The sequence below is a fragment of the Rattus norvegicus genome, chromosome 3 (genome assembly GCF_021556685.1).
Source record: "Rattus norvegicus strain SHRSP/BbbUtx chromosome 3, alternate assembly SHRSP_T2T, whole genome shotgun sequence".
NCBI classification, from domain to species: domain Eukaryota; kingdom Metazoa; phylum Chordata; class Mammalia; order Rodentia; family Muridae; genus Rattus; species Rattus norvegicus.
Window position 1 is genome coordinate 88,886,934 of NC_141536.1, and position 10,754 is coordinate 88,897,687.

Sequence of the window (10,754 nt, forward strand, 5' to 3'; positions counted from 1 at the left end):
GATTAACCCACACTAAAGCTTGTTGTTGCTACCTGTTATACTCATTTTCCCACTAAATACCACAACATTTCATTTTAGATTTAAAAGAGTAATACCAGTATCATTATTTACGTGAAATGGGAAGTCTGAATAAACATGGTAGGGGATGGAGAATGGCTAAGAACTGGAAAAAGGAAAGCATTAAGGAGCAGAAAGGAAGAAGTCCCGAAGTTAAGTAAGAGAAAATAATGTATGATGAAGAAAATGAAGGCAGCCGGATGTTAGCATTGAGAAGCTCAGTGAGTTGATAAACTCTTGCCAAATTAATCAAAAATGTAAGTCAGAACCATTTATTTGTGTGTGTGTGTGTGTGTGTGTGTGTGTGTGTGTGTGTGTGTGCGCACGCGCGCACTGTCTGTAATCAATTGGACAAAATTAAGTAAAAAGCTAAATTACGAAAACTAATTTAAAAAGTCAACAGGACTATGACATGGACTTGTATCCATCATGAAAATCATTCCCCAAAAGGAAATTCTGCTTTCACTCAAATTAGTTTCACCAGTGTATTCTTCCACGTGTGCAAAGAACAGGGGAGCTAAACCTGCTGGGTATTCTTTTAGGAAGTAGAAAAGGAGGGGTTCATTCCCCCCCCTCTCTCAAATAACCTCCAAATGAAAATATGGCTCAGAATTCATATGTAGAAAACAATACAGACCATTTTATCTTTTGACCATAACAGGAAATTATAAACTAATATTTATAAAAGGATTATCATATAGTAAGGATAATCATTATTATCAAATAGGGTTATGCCAGAATAAAGTTCACATCATCCACAGGTAGAGTTTAACGTTCAATTAATGGCAGCTCATTAATGGAAAAAAGAGAGGAACTTGTGCTCATCTATGAAGAAAAGATTCTTGTAAGTTATAAAACTAAACCCTAAGTTTAAGTCTTTGATAAAGTACAGTTAGAAGAGGGTTTTTTTTTCCTCAATGTGTAGATAATCTACAAGCAAGCAGTGTTACTGCGATGTCTAATGGCAAACCTTTGAATATCTTCCCCATAAAATCAAAAATAAGACAAAACTCTCATTATATAGAAAAAAGAATCATTTTTTTAAAAAATCATGCTTAATTAGATAGCCAAATTAATAAAAATTAACCATAAATCTTCCTATCATAAAACCACACAAAAATTAGTTACAGATGTATTTTTAGACCTAGGACTTGAACTGTATTAATGAAACTCTGAGGTACAGAATATGCTATGCTATCCAACAGCTGCACAGTGCACATTCTTCTCAGCGTGCACAGAACATTCTCTAGGAAAGGCCATTTGTTAGGACACAAGCTTTTACAATTTCAGAAGACAAATTATTTTGAGAATTTTTCTCAATTACAAAGATATGAATTAAAAGACAATAGGGATTTTGGAAAATTTAGAAATACGGTTTGAATTTGGAATGCCCATGCCAACTCGTTTTTTGAGCTTTTTGTCCCAAGCTTGTGGCACCATGTTGAGAGTTGAGGATCCTTTAGACCATGGGGGCTGCTTGCCATAAGCTGGTTATTGGAAGTGAGTCTTTGAAGGTCTGCCTTTCCCTGCTTCTAGCCTGAGTCCTGCCTGCCTGCTCTTCAGCATGAACAAGCAGCTCCTACATGTTCCAGCCACCATGAGGAGAGCTTCTGTCAACATAAACTAAAATCTCTCTGAAATTGTGTGATGGTTAATCTTGGTTGTCATTTTGATGGGATTTGGGATCATCATGAAAAGAAACCTGGGAATGACTATGAGGGACTTTCTAGATTAGGTTAATTAGGTGGAAAAAACATACCCTAGATATAGGAGGCACCTTTCCACAGGGTGCGGTCCCAAGCAAGCAAGTAAGCTGAGAAGCAGCATTCATTGCTTTGGCTTCTCTTGCTGCTGTCATGACTTCCCCATCTTGATGGACTGTACCATCAAACCATGAGTCATAACCCTTCCTCCCTTAAGTCTCTTTGTCAGCATTCCATTCCGGCCATAAGGAGAGTAACTCAAGTCTAAAAACTGAGTGACATGTCCCCAAAGAGCCAACCAGTCAAGAGAGAGACTTAGAGAGGAATTTAGAAGTATTTTGAGAGAGGTAAAAAACACAATATTTCAAGACTTTTGAGACATGGCAAAGCAATTTTAGAAAGAAAGCTTAAGACAACAAACCCATAAAAGAAGATTCCAAGGCATCTGGAAGTAGAAAATTGAGAGCAAACTAAATTATAAGGAATAAAATGATAAAGATTAGGGGAAATAAGTCAAACGGAGACTAGAAAAAGAACAGAAAAGATCAACAAAATCTGTTGGAAGATTCTGCTATTTAAAGTCATAGTCTACCATGTCTGGACCGCTTCCCTGAGCTCAACACAAAATGGAGTATACTTCTCTTTCCCTCTTCTCTACACTATCTGGGGAGCCCCAACCCCCACCCTCTACCTAAGGAACATCATGTAATCCTTGGCAAAATGACAGGTTCAACTTCCTGGAATCCTCTCCATGGAAATGAACCTTAAGCCTTAGCCAATGAAACTTCACCTTAAGAGGAGCCCCTTCCCACTTTCCAAAGTTTATATAGTCCTTGTTCAACAGGAATAAAGAGCACAAGGTGTGAAGACACCCATCCCCCATTCCACACTTCCCTGCAACCCCTGCCTATTGGGCAGCAGTGCCTGGAACCACAAAGTTAAAAGTTCAAAAAAAAAAAAAAAAAACAGAAAAATCAAACAAAATCAGAATTGAATGAGGAAACATCACTCCTGGGATTACAAAAACATACAAAGAATCACAACAGTGTATGAACAGTTATATGCCAGCAAATTAGATTAGATGAAAGAAATAGATGACTTCCTAGATCAATATAACCCAGCAAGACCAAACCATGTCTAAAGAGAAAATGTGGATAACTAGGAATAAGCACAGAGGAGAGAGGCCTGGTAATAAAAACCCAGAGAATCTCTCTGGACCTGATGGCTTTGTTGCTGAACTCCACCAGCCATTTAAAGAAATAAGCACCACCCCTTAAACTCCTCTAAAAATTCAAGAGGGAATATTCACACACTCATTTTCTAAGGTTAGCATTGCCCCAATGCCAATCCAGATGGCACACTATAAGAAAAATTGCAGTTCAAGATCCCTGTGAGCATAAATGCAAAAGCCTTCAACAACATATGAGTTGGACAAATTTCACAACACATTGACAAGATTACCTACAATGGTCACATGATTTATCTCTGGACTCCGAGGATGAGTCAATGTACATGCCAATAAACGTGGTATGTTGCATCAATAAAATGAAGGACGGAACCCACATAAACATCTCAACGGGTGCAGAGGTGTCTGACAAATACTAACATGCTTTTCTGATTAAAAACTGTCAACAAATTACATATGTACCTCAACAGAATCAAAGATCATAAGGAGCCAGCCCAAAGAAAACATCACACTTAACGGTGAGAAGGAGAAAGCTGGTCCTGGAGAGACGGGTCACTGGTTAAGAGCACTTGCTACTCTTGCAGAAGACCTGGATTTGATTTCCAGCACCCACACAGCAGCTCACAACTGTCTGTAACTCCAGTGTAAGAGGATCTGACACCCTCTTCTGGCCACCACAGGTTCTGCATAAACATGGCACATACACATATGCTGGCAAAATACACAAAAAGCAAAATATTTTTTTAAAAAATAATAAAAACCCTTTTCTCTGAAGTATTTTCTTATACACAAAACACAGATGCCCACTTTTTACTGCTTTTCTTCAACATAGTATTTGGCATTCCAGCCCAAGCAATTAGGCAAGAGAGTAAAGAAAAGACATGTATATGTGTTGGTCTCTTTTGCATTTATAATGTATTTCTTGAGGTTCAGGAGCATGGCACTGACATTGGCTCTGCTTTGGTGAAGGCCTCATATAGACGCATCATAATGATGGGATAGTGTGCTAGAGGAAGAGATTCATCACATCAGAAAGACAAGAACTTAGAGTTGGAAGAGGATCCAGATTTGCTCTTTATATAAAAACCTTCTCTTAAGCACTAAATCAGGTTCCAGGAGAGCTGCTACCTTCTGAAAATGGCTCTCAATGACCTCCCATTAGGTTCCAGCTCTTAAAATTCCTGTCACTTCAGGTGATCTCACTGAAGACTAACGAAAGTACTATTTGAAGACAAGTTGAATCTGAACAATAGCATCATCCAAGTTGGGCAGGAGATCAGTCTCTTTTTCAGATCACACACACACACACTCTCTCACACAAACATATCCAACCAAAACACTATACAAAAAATTGTTGAAAGTAATAAATGAATAACAATTTGTTAAAATAAAAAATCTCATTTACAATCACTATAATAAGAAAAAAACCTTAGGAAGTATTAAGTCAAGGAAATTGAAGACCTACAGAGCAATACTATAAATTTGTAACATAAATGAAGAGACAGTATACGGAAAAAAACCTATGTTCATGAGTTTAAAATATTAATATATCAATTTTATCTAAAGTGAGCTAAATGTTCAATGCAATTCCTGTCAAAATTCCAACCATGGTTTTCATATAAATATAAAAAAATCCTACAATTTGCATGGATCCACAAAATGCTCTCTAAAACCAAAACAATCTTTAGTATCATATCATCTGAGTATAAAATATTCTTCAATGCAATATCGCTAAAAGATTCCTTCTCATTGGCGCATAGAACCCATAGATCTGAAATGAACCCACACATTCAGAATAAGGTTCCTTTTGACAATAATGCCAATAAAAATGGAGAAAGAAGAGGGTTTTTTTTTTCAACAAGTGATACTGGGAAAACTCGATGTCACATTTGGAAGAATGAAATGGACCTTCACTTCAAAATACATACAAAAACCAACTCAAAGTAAGTGTTTAATGTAAGTCAGCCAATCAAAAACAAGTACTTGAGCATGAGTCCTCCAATTGTGAACACACTGGTGAGACCTCAATGATATTCATCTGGACGTTGATGGTTTTGGATATGATCATACTTCCCCCCTAACTGCATGCAGGAAGAACAAAAATAGACAAATGTGATTACAAAACACCTCTTCCTAGCAAAGAAAACAACATAGTGAGGATAAAATGGAGGGAATATTTATAGTCTGTGCATCTGATAAAGACCTAATATTTGATATGTAAGTTTAGATCGAACAACTCACGGGACTAAAACAAATAATCAAATTAAAAATGAACCAAGAACCTACGAATAGGTACATCAAACAGTGTTCCGCACCACTAACCATTGGTGAAATGTAAATTGAAACCACAGGTATCACCTCACACTTGTGTGGATGGCTATTACCAAAACGCTGGAAGACAGCATGTGCCTGTGAGTTGCTGACAAAGGTAATTGTTGTGTGCAACTGTTTGGAAATATAAATTGGTACAGTGATTATGGGAAAATGTGAACATTTTTTGATGAGAGTAAGAGGAGAATGTGATGTAGCCGTTCCATTCTGACTATATATCTGAAGGACAGCAAATCAATGTGTCAGAGAGACGTCTCTTCTTCCAAACTCACTGCAACAGAATTCAGAAAGACAAGGGCATGAAACCAATCCCTGTGTGCTCATCAGCAGGTAAGTAGACAAGGGGTGTGTTTTATATATATATGAGGGAGTGCTGGCCAGCCTTTAATGGGAAGGAAAGCTTGTGACTGACAGTGTGGGTGAACTTCTGGGACACTGGGTGAGGAGAAACAAGTTGGCACAGACAGACAAACACCATGTGATGTTGTTTTTATGTGAGACACAATTAAAAGAATCAAATATTTCTAAAGAGGTCATAAATAATGGCTCTTAGAGGGTGGAAATGGATAAAAATTGTTAGGCCAACATCTACAGAATTCAATTAGACCAGAGATCTGTTATACACTATGGTGACTACAGCCAATAACAATTCATCATATATATATATATATATATATATATATATATATATATATATATATATATTAAATACTGACAACTTGACAACTTGATAAGAGATTAGGTTTTTCAGTGATTACAAATAAAACATGAAATGAAGAGACATATATGATTAGTAGCTTGACTTATCCTCATTCTAATCATACATATGAATATATCAGTCTGCTTACTACAACAACATGATTTGTCCACTAAACAATTTGGACAGAATCTTGTTGAAGATTTCAAATGTATGTGAAAGGTAAAACTACGTTTTGAAAGAAAGTACACAATAGTGTCTTCATGACTGAGGCATTCAGACATTCCTTAAACATAAGAAGCTACTGGTCTACTAGAGCATGAGTAATTCATCTGTGGCTACACCAGGAAGAGAATGGTCAGTGAATACCTTCCCCTCCAGGCTCATGCAAGTAACCATAACTAAACAGTGAGACTTCTCTCTCTCTTCTCTCTCTCTTCTCTCTCTCTTCTCTCTCTCTCTCTCTCTCTCTCTCTCTCTCTCTCTCTCACACACACACACACACACACACACACACACACACACACCTGCATGCACGTTTGCATATCCATATGTGCATACTCAGAAGCATGTACATACACCTAACTCATTTTTTGAGCTTGAAAGCTTTGTGCCTGAAGAAAAGCTCCTTCAGTCAATAAGGGCCTAAGCAACTGAACCTTGAAATCGAATCAAGTGCCTCTCTCAAGGGTCTCTTCTTCAAAAAGAAGTCATGAAGTAGGCCACCAAGAAAGAAGAAACACAGCACGTGACCCTGATTTTTTGTTTGTTTGTTTGGGTGGGTGGGTGAGTAGGTGGTTGGTTTGGGGGGGTTGTTGTTCTTGCTTTGCTTTGTTTTATCTCGTTTTGTTTTTCTGGAGAATTTCTAACCCCTTCTCAACTCTATTTCTTTTTTTTTTTTTTTTTTTTTTTGGATTTTTTTTTTCTCCCGGAGCTGGGGACCGAACCCAGGGCCTGCGGTTGCTAGGCAAGCGCTCTACCACTGAGCCAAATCCCCAACCCCTCAACTCTATTTCTTTTGTGAACTCCTACACCTTAAAAGCCAGCTCTGTTCTTGTGTTTATTTGGATACTAGCCAAGCTGAGCATTGAAAAGCCTTGGGAAAGTTGAGCCGCATGCAAAGGAATGATAATTGTATTCTGCCTATGAGGCTCTGGGTCAGAACCACCTTTATATACGTGAGCCTGTGTTTTGGCAGACACCTAATAGCTTTTCTTCCCACCGTACCTTTACCCAGGGTTACCACACCATTGAACTATTTATTTAGTTTAGCTAAGTTGCCTGAGGAATGGTGCCAGGAACTGCTAACAGGAAGCTAATCTTCCCAAAGGAACTAGAGGATTCTCCAAAGGGGTTGCCTCTGACATTATTGTTGTTGTTGTTGTTGTTATTATTATTATTACTATTATTATTATTAAAAAGTAAATCTCACTTTGACTTTTCTTGTTGAAATGAGATAAAGATTCAAAATTCCAAAAAGATTGAATCACTCAGTGTGATGGAAATAGACTCTCAATCTATCAAAGATCAGATTGGAAGAGTTATTTGAGTTCAAAAGAGAAGGTGGCCAGTGGAGGGTTGAGAATTGAGCAGCTTTCAGCCACATCTCACACAGGAGTAACTGTTGCTTTGTGGTTCTCAAAGCTGTTATATCCTTTGGAGTGGACGTGCGCCCCTTCTGAGCCAGGGACTACCACTGCCTTGGGAGCTTTAACTACCAACACTTAAACTTTTAATTTAATCTTCAAAAGCAAAAGCAAGTTAATGAGGAGTACGATTCTGGGGTCGCACTGGCGTTAAGATCCCTTGCTTGCCAACAAAGGTTGTTCTTAATTTCAATAATTTGATGAACTTGTCCAAGAGACTTGGGATGCCCAAGACAATAAATAACACTGTGTGGGGGTGGAGAGAGCTTTCCCCATCTGCTCGGACCATTGATGCTATGCCAGTTACAGTGACTGAGTTTCGTTCTATGAAGGCATCTTTTTCTCCCATTTCCACACTCTTATTCAGCGTTAAATCTGTATCTAAATTTTTTCAAAAGTCTTCTTGATATAATTTTGCTCCAATCAACATATTTCCTTTGAAGTCTCAGACAAAGTAGATCTCCCTGAAGACGACTGAAAAATGAAACTGATCTTTGATGTCTTTAAGAGCTACCACTACTCCATGTTCATAGATGGGTTAGAGTGAGGAATATTGACCTCTCCTTTGTCTACCAGACATTATTCTGTCTGATAGGGAAGAATGGATGGAGAAACTGGGACATATGCTAAAATGTGCTGTAAAGTGCACTTAAAAGGCAGAGAAACCTGCATTTATTCTAAATTGTGACTCTCAGAAAGCGACTGAATACCTTTCAGGCTCAGCTGCCTCGCCTGCAAAACAAATGGAATGATAATCATAATAACGAAAAAGATGCTTGCTTCATAGGTTCTGTAGGGAATGGATGAGATCATAGATGTGGGGCATGAAGGGAGTGCTGTCACTGTGTAAGCCACCAGCTTAATATAGCTGTTACTACATAATTACCCACTCCTCCCTGCGTGTCTGGATTGCAGAGGGAGGGGCACATCTCCATTTCCCAAGAGTAGAGGAGTGTAGCATGTTGAGGAAAGTGATTTCCATCATCTGGCCAATTTAGTCCCACATTGGGAGAGAGCGAGAGCTCACATCTCCCAGTTCTTCATCTTCCTTTGACTGGAAGCCAAGACCTAACCAGAGCTGGTCCTCTTGCTAATGACAGCTTCAACCCAAGTCCCCGAGGGCCCAACTCAACTGCTTCAGCTCTGAAACCAGATCACATTCCTCATCCATATTTTCCCAATACCCTGTGGGCCAATTTCTGCTATTATTTTCTCCTGGGAGTTTGCAAGATCTAGTTTTATATGTACCTCCTAGCATGAAAAGGATACTGTCCTTTGCAACCAGAGGCCCAGATGCTGGATTCTATCTATCTATCTATCTATCTATCTATCTATCTATCTATCTATCTCTATTCCCATCCATCCATCCATCAATCCATCCATCTCTATCTGAGAGGCAGCACAGCAAAGCAGCTAGAAGACTGAATTTTCCCAAGAGCCACATGACCCACACTGACCAGGACTTCTTGTGCACAGATAAAACTTCAAACTAATTATCCTTAGCATAGCTTAACTTACTGTTTCACTCGCAAAGGAGCCCTTGCTTGGGTTTGAACCTACATATTTCCCCTAACTCTGAATGCCTCCATTTGAATCCCAGTGAGTCTATGTACACTCTTCGTGTGGCTAGCCTCTCCAGCTCTCAGTAACTCTGTTCCTTCTGTAAATCGAAGTGATAATGAAATAGTAGCAGTAGCAGCAGTCATAGTAGGGACTTCCTTGGAGTTGTTTTCAGATTCTATTTCTTGGGATTGTTTGTAGAATATGTGTGTTGGTACAAAGTGCCCAGAATAGTGCTTGGCACAGAGTAATGCTGTGGGATTTGACCCTTTTAATTTATAAATAAATGTGGAACTGAGTATTACCATTGTAATAGGAGATTGTCAATTCAAAATCATGGACTCTTTCCACTCAGGTCATTCTCAGACCTTTTAATTAGAATTTTAGTCAGGAAAGACCGCTATTAAAATGACCACGTGATGGACAGTTGATGACCTGAAAGTCACACCTCTCTTAATAGTATTTGTGGATAGAAATCTACCGAAGAAGTAATTTATGATCTGCAGTACCATTTGTGTTACCCTGACAACAGTGCAGTAGTAATAACTTGGCTCTCAAGTCCCTACATTTGTCAATTTGGGCCACTGTAGTGAAATAATAGAACCATGACCGCTTGCTCAATTTGACAAATACTTGATTTTATCGCTTGCATTTTTGTTTACCTACAGTGAATGACTCAGGACACTTTAACTCCTCTGTTAATTTTTAAATTTTTTTCATAGATAATCTTTGAGATTCTCTTTTCTCACAGAAACTGTTTTTCTTTGGCATGAAGTTGAGTCGCAAGATGACAACATTTAGGTTACATGCAAATGTTCTTCTCTTTCCATCCTGTCTGGCCAGTAATTTTTATTTATAGCGCCATTTGTTATGATAAAGTCCATGTTCGTCTTGCTCATGAGCACTGTTCCTACCCCAGGGTCACAGAGTCGTTTTCCCCATGTTATTTTATTTTTCATATTGAAAATCTTTAATACATTCAGCAATTTCTTTGTTTGGCTTCCATTTGTTTATTTATCTCCAAGGAGTGCTAAGCAGCTGGGCTTTTTGCCATGACCTTATGATGTCTTCCTCTGCCATGTATTAGACTCCGTAAGTTCCCTCCCTTAATCAGAGTTTAGAAGCCTGATTCTTATTCTCTCTAGTTGTTTTGGATCCACAGTGATATTGGTATATCTTACCTATACCAAGCTGAGTGATGATGATGATGATGATGATGATTATTATTATTATTGTTGTTAATACTATTATTATTACTATTACCTTGTGATAATCCTCCCCAGGTGAGAACTAGCTCCTCTCGCTTTCTGCAGTCGACTTGGCTACCCATTGCTCTCTTTTCCACAGACATCAGAATACATTTCTCATATCTCTTATTTATTTTATATATGTGAGTATACTGTAGCTGTCTTCAGACACACCAGAAGAGGGCATCAGATCCCATTACAGATGGCTGTGAGCCACCATGTGGTTGCTGGGAATTGAACTCAGGACCTCTGGAAGAGCAGTCAGTGCTCTTAACCACTGAGCCATCTCTCCAGCCCTTCAAGAATCTTGCTGATGTCAGGTCTGGC